Source organism: Falco cherrug, unplaced genomic scaffold, assembly GCF_023634085.1.
Source record: "Falco cherrug isolate bFalChe1 unplaced genomic scaffold, bFalChe1.pri scaffold_41, whole genome shotgun sequence".
Taxonomy (NCBI): domain Eukaryota; kingdom Metazoa; phylum Chordata; class Aves; order Falconiformes; family Falconidae; genus Falco; species Falco cherrug.
In genome coordinates this window covers 554904-568455 of record NW_026599482.1, presented here as the reverse complement: position 1 = coordinate 568455, position 13552 = coordinate 554904, and the positions used below count along the sequence as shown (strand labels likewise).

Genomic DNA, 13552 nt, shown 5'->3' with positions numbered 1-13552 from the left:
GCAGTTATTTTTGTAGGAAATGGCCACCTAGAAAAGAAAAGTAGGAATTTGGGGTTTGCTACTACTCCCTTTTCTAGGTGATTTTAGTGATCTCCGTGCAGTTGGTGTTTTCCTTTTCATTAAGTTAATATGCCCTTTGTCAGGAGAGGGGAAAAGATGATATTACCAAACCAATCTCAAAAGTCTAAAGAAGGCACACGTATTTTTATGCAGACCTAAGCAGGAGCTTTTTCTGTCTGTCCTTCAAAGGAATCTCTGCTCTAGGTGCTTTCTGTAACGTGGCTATTGGATATAGTCCAGCTTAACCTGGATCTAGCTCAGATTCCACGTGTCCCCCGCACTCCTAGGGGAAGGGTTTTAAATACTTGGGCATATTCCATGATCTTTACAGTCAAGTCTGTGATTTTATCATAGATATTTTTTGTCTCAGTTGTTTCTGGACATCATCTTAATGTCTGTTTCACAGAAATATTTTTTATAAAACCTAGTAACTTGGTGATTTCTTTCTTTCTTTCTGTGTAATGCAGTAAAATTGCCCTGAATGCCAAAGTTGCAAAGAAAGGTAAAAGACAGGCTTCAAAGCAGAGGGCTCATCAGCAGATGAGCTCTTCCAGTGGCAATCATGGTCAAGTACCGGATGAGAGCACTTCCAGTGAAACATCTGAGGATGAAGGAAGGTATGCATATAAGGAATGTTGAAAATAAAACTTACTTAATGATAAAAATTGGCCTGAGAGCTAGAGGCAAGTTTGGGTTTTTGTTGTGTGTTTAGGTTTTTTGTAAACCTGATGCATATGAAGATTCCTGTTCGTTCATGTGACCACCTGATGTTCGTTCTTGTTCGTTCATGTGACCGCCTGATGTTCGTTCTTGTTCGTTCGTTCATGTGACTGCCTGATGCGCTTTGTGTTGACAAACACTTCACTTTTGTTTAGAGTGCTTTTGAACATGCTGGCCAAGTTAACAATAAGGTCACGTGCACAAATTCTGATTCATTACATGAGTGTGTGTGCACAGGCATAGAAGTATTTCATGTGTTTAAAAAGGGTGAGGTATCTCAGTTTTTTTCACGGCAGGTATCTCAGGATTTTTTGCCCTGCTCCCCACTCCACCTTTTCTCTTGCAGCTGCGTACCCTCCCGACTTCTTGCCCACCCTGAACTTACTTGTGTGGGTTGTGGCAAAGTGAGAAAGAGCAAGTTGTTGACACTGTTCAGCCCTAGCTAAAAATCTGGTGTGTTATCAACACTGTTTTGGTCAGAAGTCTAACACACAGCCCTGTGTGGGCTGCTGTGAAGAAAATAAACTGCATCCCAGCCAGACCCAGGACACCAGAGAATCCAAAATTACAGTTCTTTGACCTGTAGGAGAAGGATTCTCGGTACTGAAGAGAGCTAAACCCCTGGTATTAAACAGGGAATGCACGTAACCGTACAGCTACATGTCTGTAGCTGTAAGATTTCTGTCACTTTGCGTGAAGTTTAGGGAACAGTTATTTCAACTATTTGCTTAATATCTTGCGGAAAAATTAGCCTTCCAGTAGACATTAATAGTACACAATAATTGTTTCAGTCTTGAACTATATCTAGCAAAGTTACTATACCAGATTTTAGTTTAATTCAGTTCTGCAATTAAGTTTTCAAAGCTACTGTAGGTATTATTCATAATGCAAAGTAAGCATTTCAGTACTGAAATATATTTCTGTTTTCTAGACCTGCAGCAACACCCAGGAGTGAAAGGAACGAGGTACTGTAAAACTAGTTTCTTGGTAAACAGTCTCTATCAGCTTTTAATCACGTAGATGGGAGCAGTGTTTATGTAGTGATCAACCAGATGTACAAATTGCTGCTGGTATGCAGCTTTATTGTATTTGAGACAAATCTGTGGGCTGTGAAGGAGAGAATGAATCATTCATGCATTTGTAATGGTCTGTAATACTAGACAGTGGAATTACAGAAAGTACTGTATTTTTTGTAGGTCAGCATACCAATGGAAGTAACTGATGGCCCTGGTTTAACTCACTCATCTGACCCAACTTCAGAGGATGTCCGGTTGGAAGCTTCAACCTACAAGGAGACTATGCTGCTGTTGGAAGAGCTTGGTGTGGTTCATATGGGTATGTTTTCAAGTCTCTGTCTTCAGCTGTTACAAGTTCCCCTTAAAACATGATTTCTTTGTATGCGCTCCTAAGTATTTTAATTTCATATTTTGATATAGTATCTCTTTGTGACTAGAGATCCCCCTCAAAAGCTGTGAAACTGTCACCTGACCTGAGATGTTGCCTGCATTACCAGCCGATGTGCCTTACGTTATCATTGGTTCTCTGTCTAGTCAGAGCTGGAGAAGCAGTTTCTTGCAAAGTACAGTTCAGCTCCTTCTAATGCGGTCATCAAAAGTCAGCAAGAGCTTTTTCTTCTTTATATCCCCTTGATGTGGTTTACGCCCAGCCACACCTAAACACCTAAGCACCACACAGCCACTCACTTGTTCCACCCCAGTGGGGTGGGGGAGAGCATCGGAAAGGGAAAAGTGAGAAAACTCATGGGTCGGCATGAAAACAGGTTAATAGCAAAAGCCACGCACGCAAGCAAAGCAAAGCAAGGAATTCATCCAGCACGTCCCAGTCCCATGGGCAGGCGGGTGTTCAGCCATCTCCAGGACAGCAGGGCTCCGTCACGCATAACAAATACTTGGGAAGACAAAGTGCCATCGCTCTGGATGTCCCTCCCTTCCTTCGTCCTCCCCCAGCTTTATATGCTGAGCATGATGCCGCGTGGCATGGCACATCCCTTGGGTCAGCTGGGGTCAGCTGTCCCAGCCGTGTCCCGGCCCGGCTCCTTGCGTACCCCCAGCCTGCTCGCTGGTGGGGTGGGGTGAGGAGCAGGAAAGGCCTTGGCTCTGTGTGAGCACTGCTGGGCCATAACGAACACATCCCCGTGCTACCAACCCTGTTTGCGGCACAACTGCAAAACATGGCCCCGTACCAGCGACTGCGAAGAAAATTAACACTATCCCAGCCACAACCAGCACACCCCTCAACAGCTAATGACAAAGAGTACAGCAAAATAATGGCTTTGCTTAAAAATAGTAAGTACATATATATAACAAATTTCAACTGTCATAAGATGCTTGCATATATGCACAAGGCATTATATAAACATAAGCATCACTTACTAGGGCTCTTAAACTATGCTAAAATTTCATTAGGCAAGTGTTAACCTTGGCCGAAGGCCAAACTCCCCCCCCAGTGCTGCCACTGCCCGTCCTTGACAAAATGGGGTGAAAAAGCTTGTGGGTCAGTGTGAAGGCAGGGCTGTCACTTCCCAGGGACTGTCACTGGCAAAACAGACTCCACCGATTAAAATACATTTGGATAGTGAGAAACAAAGACCCCAAACCTGAGAAGGACACGTCGGCACCCCCCCTGCTCAAGCTCTGCCGCGCTCCTTCCCTGCCACCTCCCCAGGCAGCGCGGGGAGGCTGCGGTCGGCAGTCGGGACGTAGCAGTTTCTCTGCTGCTCCTTCCTCGTCCCTTTTCCCTGCTCCAGTGTGAGTCCTCCCCCAGGCTGCAGTCCTTTGGGGAAAATCTCCTCCAGCCTGGGCCCTCCATGGGTCGCAGGTCCTTCGGGAAGGATCCGCCTGCTCTGGCACGGGGTCCTCCGCAGCACTGCGCTGTGGGTATCTGCTCCAGCATGGTTCTCTCCGGGGCTGCAGGGGAATCTCTGCTCTGGCACCTGGAGCAGCACCTCTCCCTCCTCCTTCGCTGACCTGGGTGTTCGTTTGCAGGGCTGGTTTTCACATGCTTTTCCCCTTCTCTGCCCGTGTGGTGGTTTCGCCCTTTCCTACATTTGTTTTTCCTGAGGAGCTGCCAGCACGGCTGAGAGGCTCAGCTGTGCCCTGCGGTGGGTCCATTGAAACCGTCCATGTCCAGCACGGGGCGACCCCTGGCTTCTCACAGGGACCTTCCCACTAACCTGCCACCTGCACCTAATACAGCAAAGCACTGAACAGCTTATCCATTGGGCAGTATTTGTGCAGCTTTGTGTCTTTTCTGTCTCAAAACAGGTTCTGCTACTTTGTTGAAAATGCAAAACATACTTCTTGAATATGAACGGAGAATAGAATGTCAGAAAAATCAGTATAAAGCGCTCTCAAGAGAAGTAAGGAAATTGGAAGACGAAGGGGAGGAGTCACAGTTCAGAGCGGAGAAGACTCAAGATTTGAAATCCGTGTTGGCTCACCAAGAAGCAGAATGGAAAAGGGATATCCAAAGCCTTAAGTATGTAAATTGTGGTCTGATAATGTATTATCTTGGTAGTGGTTTTGTTCCGAAAGACACTGATGGTGCAGGCAACAGGATGAGAAGTTTCCAGGCTTTTGGGTTTGGGTTTTTTGAATCCCGGGGCCAGTTATGCTATGAAGTACATAATGTGAGAGGGGAAAAACGTCCGGATACCAGCTCCATGTACAGTCTTCTGGATGTTGTTCTAACTTTGTTTTCTAGCAAGAAAAGAGCAAGAGAGTGTGTACGGGGAAATCAGATTTATAAGAGAGATTTGAGAGATGGTTGGGTGTTTGGTTTTTTTTCATTTTGTCCTTGCAGCTTCAGTTGGCCTATAATACTAGGATTTCTGTAACTCCACCCAGTGCAAGTCAAACCAGAGCTTAGAGCATTTGTTTGCTTACCTGTTTGTTTGTTGGAAAGGTCAAGTTTGGGATTGCCCCTTTCCCCACACTCCTGAGCTAGACCCGGAGGCGTGAGGTTTCTCATCGCTGTTGACATCACGTCCGACAGGGGTGGCCAGCAGGCACCGTAGGCAGTTGAGACAACTGCAGAGCCCTGGCCTGGGAGGGGAGATCTCCTCGTGGTGATCCCCGGTGGGATGGCGTGGCTGGGGAGCTGGCCCAGCAGGGCCAGGCGGCCCAGGCAGAGAGCGAGCTCAGCAGGAGCCACCGTGAGCTGGCAGCTGGGGCGGCCCGCAGCGGCCTGGGCTGTCTGGGGGGCAGCAGTGCCAGGGCACTGGGGGCAGTGAGTGCCCACCCCTCCTCAGGGCTTGCTGAGCTGTGTCTCGAGCCCGGGGTCCGGTTTTTGGCCGCCCAGCCCAGGAGATCTTGCCCAGCCCGTGTGAGGTCGGCAGGGAGATGCCGGGCTGGCGCGGGGGCAGGAGCACCAGCCCTGTGAGGGGAGGCTGCGGGAGCTGGGCCTGGGGGAGTTGGGCCTCCCAGCGCGGGGGAGGGGAGTACGAGGAAGACGAGGCCGGTCCCAGCTTGGCCTGGGTTTGACTTCAGCAGGTGTTCAAAATCCTCAAGCATCTGTCAAGTATAAAGAAGTAGTATTTTCATTCTAAGTGAATTCTCCAAGCAGCGTTAAATTTATTTTTAATTCGCAACTTTTTGCGAAATTACACTAGAAATTACATGTAAAGCTTTTTCCTTGCAATATACACCATTCAAATACAAATGCTTCTGTCAGTCTTTCAAGTAATTTTAGTGGTGGTTGATTCTTGTTTTGCAGAATTTCTAAAGCAGGCTTTCAATTGGCAGTTCTTCCCTTACGTTGACGATTTTTTTTAATTTATTTTTTTGTTCACTGTTGCGAGTATATGGGAAAAAATAGTCAAAATAATGATCAAACACAAAGCTGCTTGCTTGTTTGGGTACCGTGGGCACACCATGGACCGTTTTTTACCATGTCAGTGCTTATTGCTGATTGTTTCAGTTGGTAAAGAAGCTGACCTTCCATAAGGCTTTCCTTGTAAGTCAGCTTCAAAATGAAATTGCTGTAGTTTCTCCCAGAGGTAGATCCAACTGAGGTTTAAAACTGTTTTTAATCGTATTCAGCTTAAACCCCATGCATTTCTGAATCTGGTTTTGAACACTGACATCCTTCTGGAGTAAACAGAAGCTGCTTGTTCTGCCTGTGGTCAGCAGCTGTTTTAGACTTACAGAAGGCTTGCTGAAAAATTGTTGGGTCTGCCATAGATAAGTGGCGTGCTGATTCACCAGTATTGCTTCTGGTCACTGAATCCGTAATGTGTAGGCAATGCTCAGTATACTAAGAAAATGTATACTAACCATAGTAAAAGTTTGCGATGCTTTGATCTGATGAGACAACAAACTCCTTTTTCAACAAAATGGCTGTAATATGAAGATGGGTTTTTTTAATTTTATTATAGAAGTGTGCACACTGGTGTGTGTTTCCCTATACAAACTTACAAATAACTGATAAATCACTCAAAGTTTTTTTTCTGTATCTTGTACAACTGATACCATGCACAATGGAATGAAGTTAGAATTCTTTAAAAAGTTGAAAAGTACAGTAAAAATATGAACTCTGAAAACGTTTAACATTTTTTATGGTTTGAGTTGTCTCTGCAACTCCATCATGTGGAATATCTACTTTTATATCAGTGCTTTTGTTTCTCAAATACTCCGTTAAATCCCAGATGTTCTTTGAAACAAGAAGAAGAAAAGAGGCTCAGAGTAGAAGTGCTGTGTGAGAAAAGGAGAGAAGACCTCCGAAGGAAAGAAGATCAATATTGTAAAGAGATGGAGGAGAAACAGAAACTTGAGTTACAGTCTAGGAATTTAGAAATGGAGTTAAGAACACTGAGAAAGCTCTTGAAACAGGTATATTAAATAATGAATTAAACTCTTTGTCTTATTTTCTGCTTCTTTTCAATTGTATTCCAGTATGCTTAGAGAAGGAGGCGCTTTGTTCACGGAAGAGGCGCTGGATAACAATTGTCAAATTTTGAGAACAGTAGAGTACAGTTGGTTCACAATTGGGTTGTTCTTTTTTTTTTTTTTGCTTTGCAGTTTATTATTCCTTTTTTCCTTTTTCAAAATTTAGGTTTCATTTGTATTTCAGGCAAAGCCTGACCTTTTTTTGAATTACTACAAAACATCCTGTATTTTGCCTTCTTAAATTTTCCTAAGAAAATTTAAATTTATTTATTTATAGGTGGATTATCATAACGGTGGGGAATCAAAAATGTTTTCAAGTATGCAAGGGAGAATGGGAAGATGTATTGCTAGCTCTGTTTTTTCTTAAGATGCAAGCAGTTTTATTGTATTACTGTAGGCTGAAGAGGAACGTGATGAAACACAGAGACAGCTCTCTCAGGAAAAGAGGGCCAGAGCCCTTCAAGAAGGAATTTTGAACAACCACCTTGGGAGACAAACGGAACTAGAAGAAGAGACAAGAAGATCTATAGGAAAAAAATCAGAGGTAAGCAGATTTTTTTTCTAATAAATTAAATTTCACCATGTTTGTTTTAAAGTCATAATAAATCTTACATAGCTTTTTCTGTTTCTTGATGGTTTATTTACTGTTTACCCGTGTAACTTACCTGGGTAAATACCTTTCTTGTTTTCTCTTATGTCTAAAAGTTCTGGAAAGCAGCATCACTCCTGTATGTACCTGAATTACTTGTGCAAGTAGGAAACTAATAGAAGACACTATTTACCCCGTTTCTTAACCTATCTGTTATTTTCCATTTCATAGACATTTTGTCATCGCTTTTTAGGCTTTCTAGCAGCGAAACACCTAGCTACCTATGGCAGGGTTGACCAGGAAGAAAGTTGTTTGACAGTGTTTGTGTTTCCATTGCTTTTTTTTTTTAAATTAGTTATTCCCTTATTGAACTTACTTCAAGTATGCCTTTCTTTGCCACCTCCACATAACTAAAATTTTATGATCGACTATCAGCAATGAATTCAACTCTCTGTAAGAGTTAGAGTAACTGGAGGGGAAAAAGCGATCATAAACACTGTATTAAAAAAGATCTTGAAAAGAGTTTACTGAATTTCCTAAAGAATGTGCAGTGCCTGGAAGCCTTTTTGTTCTTGGCTGTGCTGCCCAATAAATGTAGGGTGAATGTGTTTAAGTGGAAAAAAGTTATACATACAATAAAGAGGAAATATACAGGACTATTGCATTCCGGGGGTGATTGAGTCTTATAGCTAACTTTCAGTAATACAAAAGGATAAGTGTTCAGAAGACATTTGAGAAGGAAATTACCCTTTCTAGCCTTGTTTTTACCAGATCTGTAGCACAACTAATTCAACCTTAAAGGCAGTATTATAAAGGCATGCACATACAAGAAAGCGCTGTCATTTTAAAAGCTTTGGTTGCTGGTTTAAGGGGGGGAAAAAAACGAAACTGTGTATTTGGGATGTTCATTTAGGTTTTAAGGATATGTTGCACTTCCGTTGTGTACGTACATTGTACATGTGCATGGGTTCACAGAGTAGCTTATTGCCTGAAACTTCATCTTTGAAGTCATGCTTCAGTACTAGAAATGTTAAAATGCAGTTTATTGCTGCAGGTTTTTTGTAGATTCATTTCCCAATTGGCTCTTTATTCATTTTCCCTGTCATTCAGGAATCCAGCACTGATAGAGAACAGGATCTGTTGTACAAGAATCAGTTACTACAAGATGAGATTGCTGTGCTAAGGCTAGAACTCACTCAAGTAAGACTTAGGCACCAGGAGGAACAAGGAAAATATTTAAAGGAAAATGAGACCTTGAAAGAAAAAAATGAAGCTCTCAAAAAGGAACTTAAACTGAACAAGGAAGCATTAAGACAAATGTTTTTTCAGTTCAACGCGGAGCTGGACTTAGTAAAGACAGAATCTGCAGTGCTGACTTCCAAACTTGAGCAGACAAACAAAAGCAAAGACAGACTAGAGACAGAAATTGAATCATTTCGTTCCTCCCTGAACGCTGCAGTTCAAGAACTTGAACTTCATTTGTCATCAAAAAGCAATGCTGAACGAAGATTTCCCAGAGAACGTGATGAATGCCTTTGCTTGCAAGTCGAGCTCCATCGTGACCTCTCTGACGTGCAAGAAACCAACAAGAGCTTGTCTCTGCAGCTGTGTAAAGCTAAAAGCAAAGCTAACAGGCTAGAAAATGAGCTTCACCAGTTGAAGCAAATGCTCAGAGAAAAAGCTTTGCTTTTAGAAATGACAAAAAAGAATTAAGTCAAGGCCAGTGTCGGGCACAGGAATGTGATCATGCTCGACAACTTGAGAAAGATCCAGTAAGCGAACCTGTAATAAAACAGGAGTCCTTGCAGGAGCGATTGGCCCAGCTCCAGAGTGAAAACCTTTTTACTCCATCAGCAATGGGAAGAGATGCAGAACAAGGGGATCATGAAAGAAAAAATAGTGGATTATGGGCAGGACCGTTTTAATGACATTTTCAACAAACTTAGAGCTGATACAGAAAAGCAAGTTTATCTAATAGAAGAGTGAAACAAGGATTTAAATGCCAAGTGTACTGATTTAAGGGAACAAGTCTTTAAATATGAGACTGACGTAGTAGAAAGACAGGTAAAGTATATGCGTAGAAAGAACAATTTAAAGTTTGTCCATTCTTGAAATCAGTTTGTTCCTACAATGTATCCGGTGCAAGTTACATGCATGGGACCAAAGAATACTGATTTGTTCTGGTTTGTTATGTTTCCCTCGGAATTGCGGAAAGTTTTGGCAACGGGGATATTAGTCCTCAGATCTAAGCAGAGAACAGAAAAAAGGTATCCAAGTCTAAGCTTTGATCAAGAAAGGTGATTCTTCTCTAGAACTTTTTTCCATCTATTTTCCTTAGTCCATGTTATGCCCTATAGAATAGTCTTAAGTATTGGATGGTTTTGATGTAAGTATTGCACTGATGACATGAATGAGAGTGGTATAAAAGGAGGAACCATCCAATACACGAGGGCTGAGAAATGAAGATACAGAGAAGTGAAGTGGTTGGGGATAGATTTATATGAAGCTTCTATAGAGGGGAAAAAATAGGTTCTCTGTAAGCTGCTATCAAGACTGAAGAGTATTAGTAATGTCCAGCTGTTGATTTCTGTATGTGTTTTGAGGGTTCTGAGGGGCCTGCCTGTTCCTCAAAGTTCATGTCAGACGGTGACCTTAAGCTTTCTCTTTTATGATGTGTAGCCACACTCCAGCAGTACTGTCAATCATTGTGAACTGTGACTTGCTTTGTATTCTTACTACCAAAATAATGGGTTTCTTTTGAAGATCATGTGAGAGAGTGTGTGTGTGTATATGTATATAGCTATATATATATATGAGCTATCCAGATTTTTGTAAACCTAATCTATCAGTATTTCTAAAACGAGCTGAGTAAGAAGACTACAAGAGGATGTGATTCAACATACCCTTAAAGTGTATCTCAAAGGAGCTTTCAGATATTTGTATTCATTTAATTGTGTTTGTATAGTGAAGAAACAGAACAAAGAACAATCTAACACAAAGTCCTGCCTTCAGTCACCGGAGTAATATTTGCAGTCAAACTGTGGCTCTTGGATCACAACAGATTTCTTTGGGTTTCGTTAGGAAAAAATACCCGATTGCAGTGTGTTCCTGTGTATTGTTCAAGGAAGAACAATACCTGAGCCTTTTTTATGTGTTAGGAAACAGAAATCCTCATGAACAGCTGCTGATAGTCAAAGGTGCTCAGCTGAGAAAGATGACGAGAGGTCATCATCTGTGCAGATGCCTGCTGGTGGCAGGCAAAATTTCATACTTTTGGGTTCAATCTAGACAGATCTAATTGTATAACAAAATAAGTTAAAGGCGTATTTCATGTTCTTAGAACTTTCTTCATGCTAATTTAACTGTTTCGTTAGGGCATGGTTGGACAACTGCAGCAGGAGCAGTGCCCTCGATTAAAAAAAAAAAGCCCAGGACTGCTTTGTGCAAGGAAGTATGTAAACTCTGCCTATCAGCATTGCTGCTTTGAGCAACTGAATTGTTCTTCAGTTATCCGACAAGCCGACACGCTGCCCATCAAATGAGAACCAGAATGTATGCCATTTGCAAGATGGGGCAGCCATAAGCTTTCAACCACTTTCCAGCAAGATCAATTCAAGCAAGGCTGTGTATTCGTGGATCTTCTCCTCTGCAGAGCCATGAAGAAAACATGAACCGCACTCCCCAAAGGCAAAGGAGCAAACTGAGGGAGAGCAGCTCACTGGCGCCTTTCAGAGCTTCAACAGTCTGGAGAAACGGGAAAAACACCCGTACAAAGATAAACAGCAGCCAAGAAGCACTTTTATAAAATTTATATTGGGGCCTGTTCCAGATCTCAGAATGACTTTATTGCTTTGCATGACTATTAGACCAAGGCCTAAAGTGGAGTGATAGCTTCTGCTTGCCGGGGCATGGTAAGATCACTCAAACGAGTGACCTGAGGTTAAAAAAGTGCTCCATTTCAGTGACACTCCCCAAGCTGCTTTCACCACCAAACAGAAAAAGATTTGCTTTCTCCAGTATGGTGGGAATGATGCCATAAAGTCGGTCAGGGAGAAAAACCCTCTAAGCCTTGCTTGCAAGTTTCAGAAGGCCGGCATTCTTTATGGCAGTGCTGGGAGCACGGGGGAATGTTTCCTCTGAGCGTGCTCACCCAGTTCCTCGAGGGTACGCACTATGGACAGCAGAGCACTTGCACACTCATAGCGCATTACACGTGCATTTTCAGTCAGGCACGGGATGGGTTACAAGTTGCTTGCTTTAATGCAAACGAGCACACACCCTCAGACAGCACTGCTGAGGTTTTTTACTAGCTCCCCATGCTCCCCAAGCGGGGCCTTGCCCTCTCTCGGGGGGCTATCTGAGTCAGAGGTCACGATCTTCCCCCCCCAGCAATTACCTTTGTCCGAATTCCAACCAACATTCTGCGGATTGCAGCACTCTATCGGCTTGTCTCCTCCTGCGACCACAACGTCCTCACCCGGAGGCTCTTTTTTCCCCCACCCATTCTTTGTTCCCCATCCTTCCCAAGGCTGACTCCCTGCATGAGAGGTCCCTTAATTCGTCACTTTTAACAGCTTTAGAGAGTCAGCTTGGCCTAACCTTTGTGCGCAGGTGTGTTTAACGTAGAGCTACACAGCAAATCAGAGCGTGGTAACTGGGGAGCTCAGACATCTTGTCCCTTTGCCGAGCCAGCAGCCTTCCCTTAACAGAATCCCTGGACATAAATGTATATACGGTGGAATCTATACAGTGACATCAAAAGTCCCATCAGACACCACATTCGTCCCTAAAATCCTTCCCCCCCAAACAACCCTGAAAGACTTCCCTTGACCCCCTCCTCCACCCCAGGCTGTTCCTGAAATCATCCCCCACCTCCACCTCCCCGCCCTGGCCCTAAAACATTTCCCCCAGACCCTGGTCCAGCCCTAAAGTCCCTCCCCCAACCTCCGTCCAGCCCTAAAGTCCTTCCCCCAACCCCCCGGTCCTTCCCTAAAGGCCTCCATCAAACCATCCCTAAAACCCTTCCCCCAGACTCCCCACTCTGTTCTCTAAATAACACACACCCCCCCACCCTACCCCACCCCCGATTTATCAATACACACCCCCCCACCTGCCTCCACCTCCCCCACCCCCCATACACCCACTCCCACAAACACACATCCTTGCCCCACCCCCCACCCCCACACACCCTGGTCCATCCCCACCCGTCCCTCCCTGAAGCCCTTCCCCCACCCCCTCCCCTGCTCCCGTCCCTCTGTCCCTGGCATGGCCCAACTGCCCAGCACCACCAGACCACTCTGGCCCAAACACCATAAGGCAATGGTTCCCACCTGACAATAGCCAGTCGAGGAACATTTTTTTTCCTAAATAAAGACATTTTTGCTTCATATGCTGCCCACTACACCAAATTATGTCTTGCTGACTGACTGGATACCCAGCAAAGATGAACTCCACATCAAATCGATCAAACATATCAATCATTGAAACATATCCAAGGCAGTTTCTTGTATTATAATACAGGAAAATAGCATGCAATATGATAAAAGGAAACAGCAGTAGCTATTGTGAGCGATATGACAAAAGAGCAATAGGAGCGAAGCACCAAATTGTCACTGCAAAGCCTTAACGTGACTAAGGAAAAGGAGACATCGCCAATTCCAACCCCAACATCACACAGGACCACCCTTTATCTGGGAGCGCCCTTGCAGCCGGCACCAACTGACTCTTGGGAACTGGGAACTTCCCCTGGAGAAGGTGCCAGAAAGGAATCCTCTTGCTGCTTCTCAATCTGCCCTGGCAGACATATGACGCACATCATAAAAGTTCTGCTCCCTGCTTTCTGTGGTGAAAAATTGGCACAGCACATTTACACCCATACAGAACCAAAAAACATGGCTTGGGAAAGCGCAGCACTGTTCCCCTGGAGAGGGTTCCAGGAAGGAATTCTCTTGCTGCTTCTCACCCTGCCCTGGCAGCCATGTCAGGCACAGCACAAAAGTGCTGCTCCCTGCTCTCTGGGGTGAGAAAATTGACACAGCACATTTGCAATAATACACAGATTTGGACACCCGGTCATTCTATTCATAATAGATCTAGGGGGATCTAGGTGGAATAGACCTTTCCATTTTCTTTCTTCAACGATTTCCTGACTTGATGGCCTCCTTCCCTCCTTCAGGTGCCCACCTTTTCTTTTCTAGTTAGTCAGACTAGATGCCTTTCTCAACACAAACAGAGCATTGCCATTTATTTATTTATTGATTGATTGATTGATTAAGAC

The 13552-nt window shown here is 44.0% G+C and overlaps 1 long non-coding RNA gene across 1 annotated transcript; it reads left to right on the top strand.

Moving 5' to 3' along the window:
- Window positions 1-4180: 4180 nt before the first annotated feature.
- Window positions 4181-7232, top strand: LOC129735151 (uncharacterized). Its single transcript, XR_008730597.1, has 3 exons — window positions 4181-4278; window positions 6446-6629; window positions 7084-7232. It is a non-coding gene; the product is annotated as an uncharacterized LOC129735151 (long non-coding RNA).
- Window positions 7233-13552: the final 6320 nt, after the last annotated feature.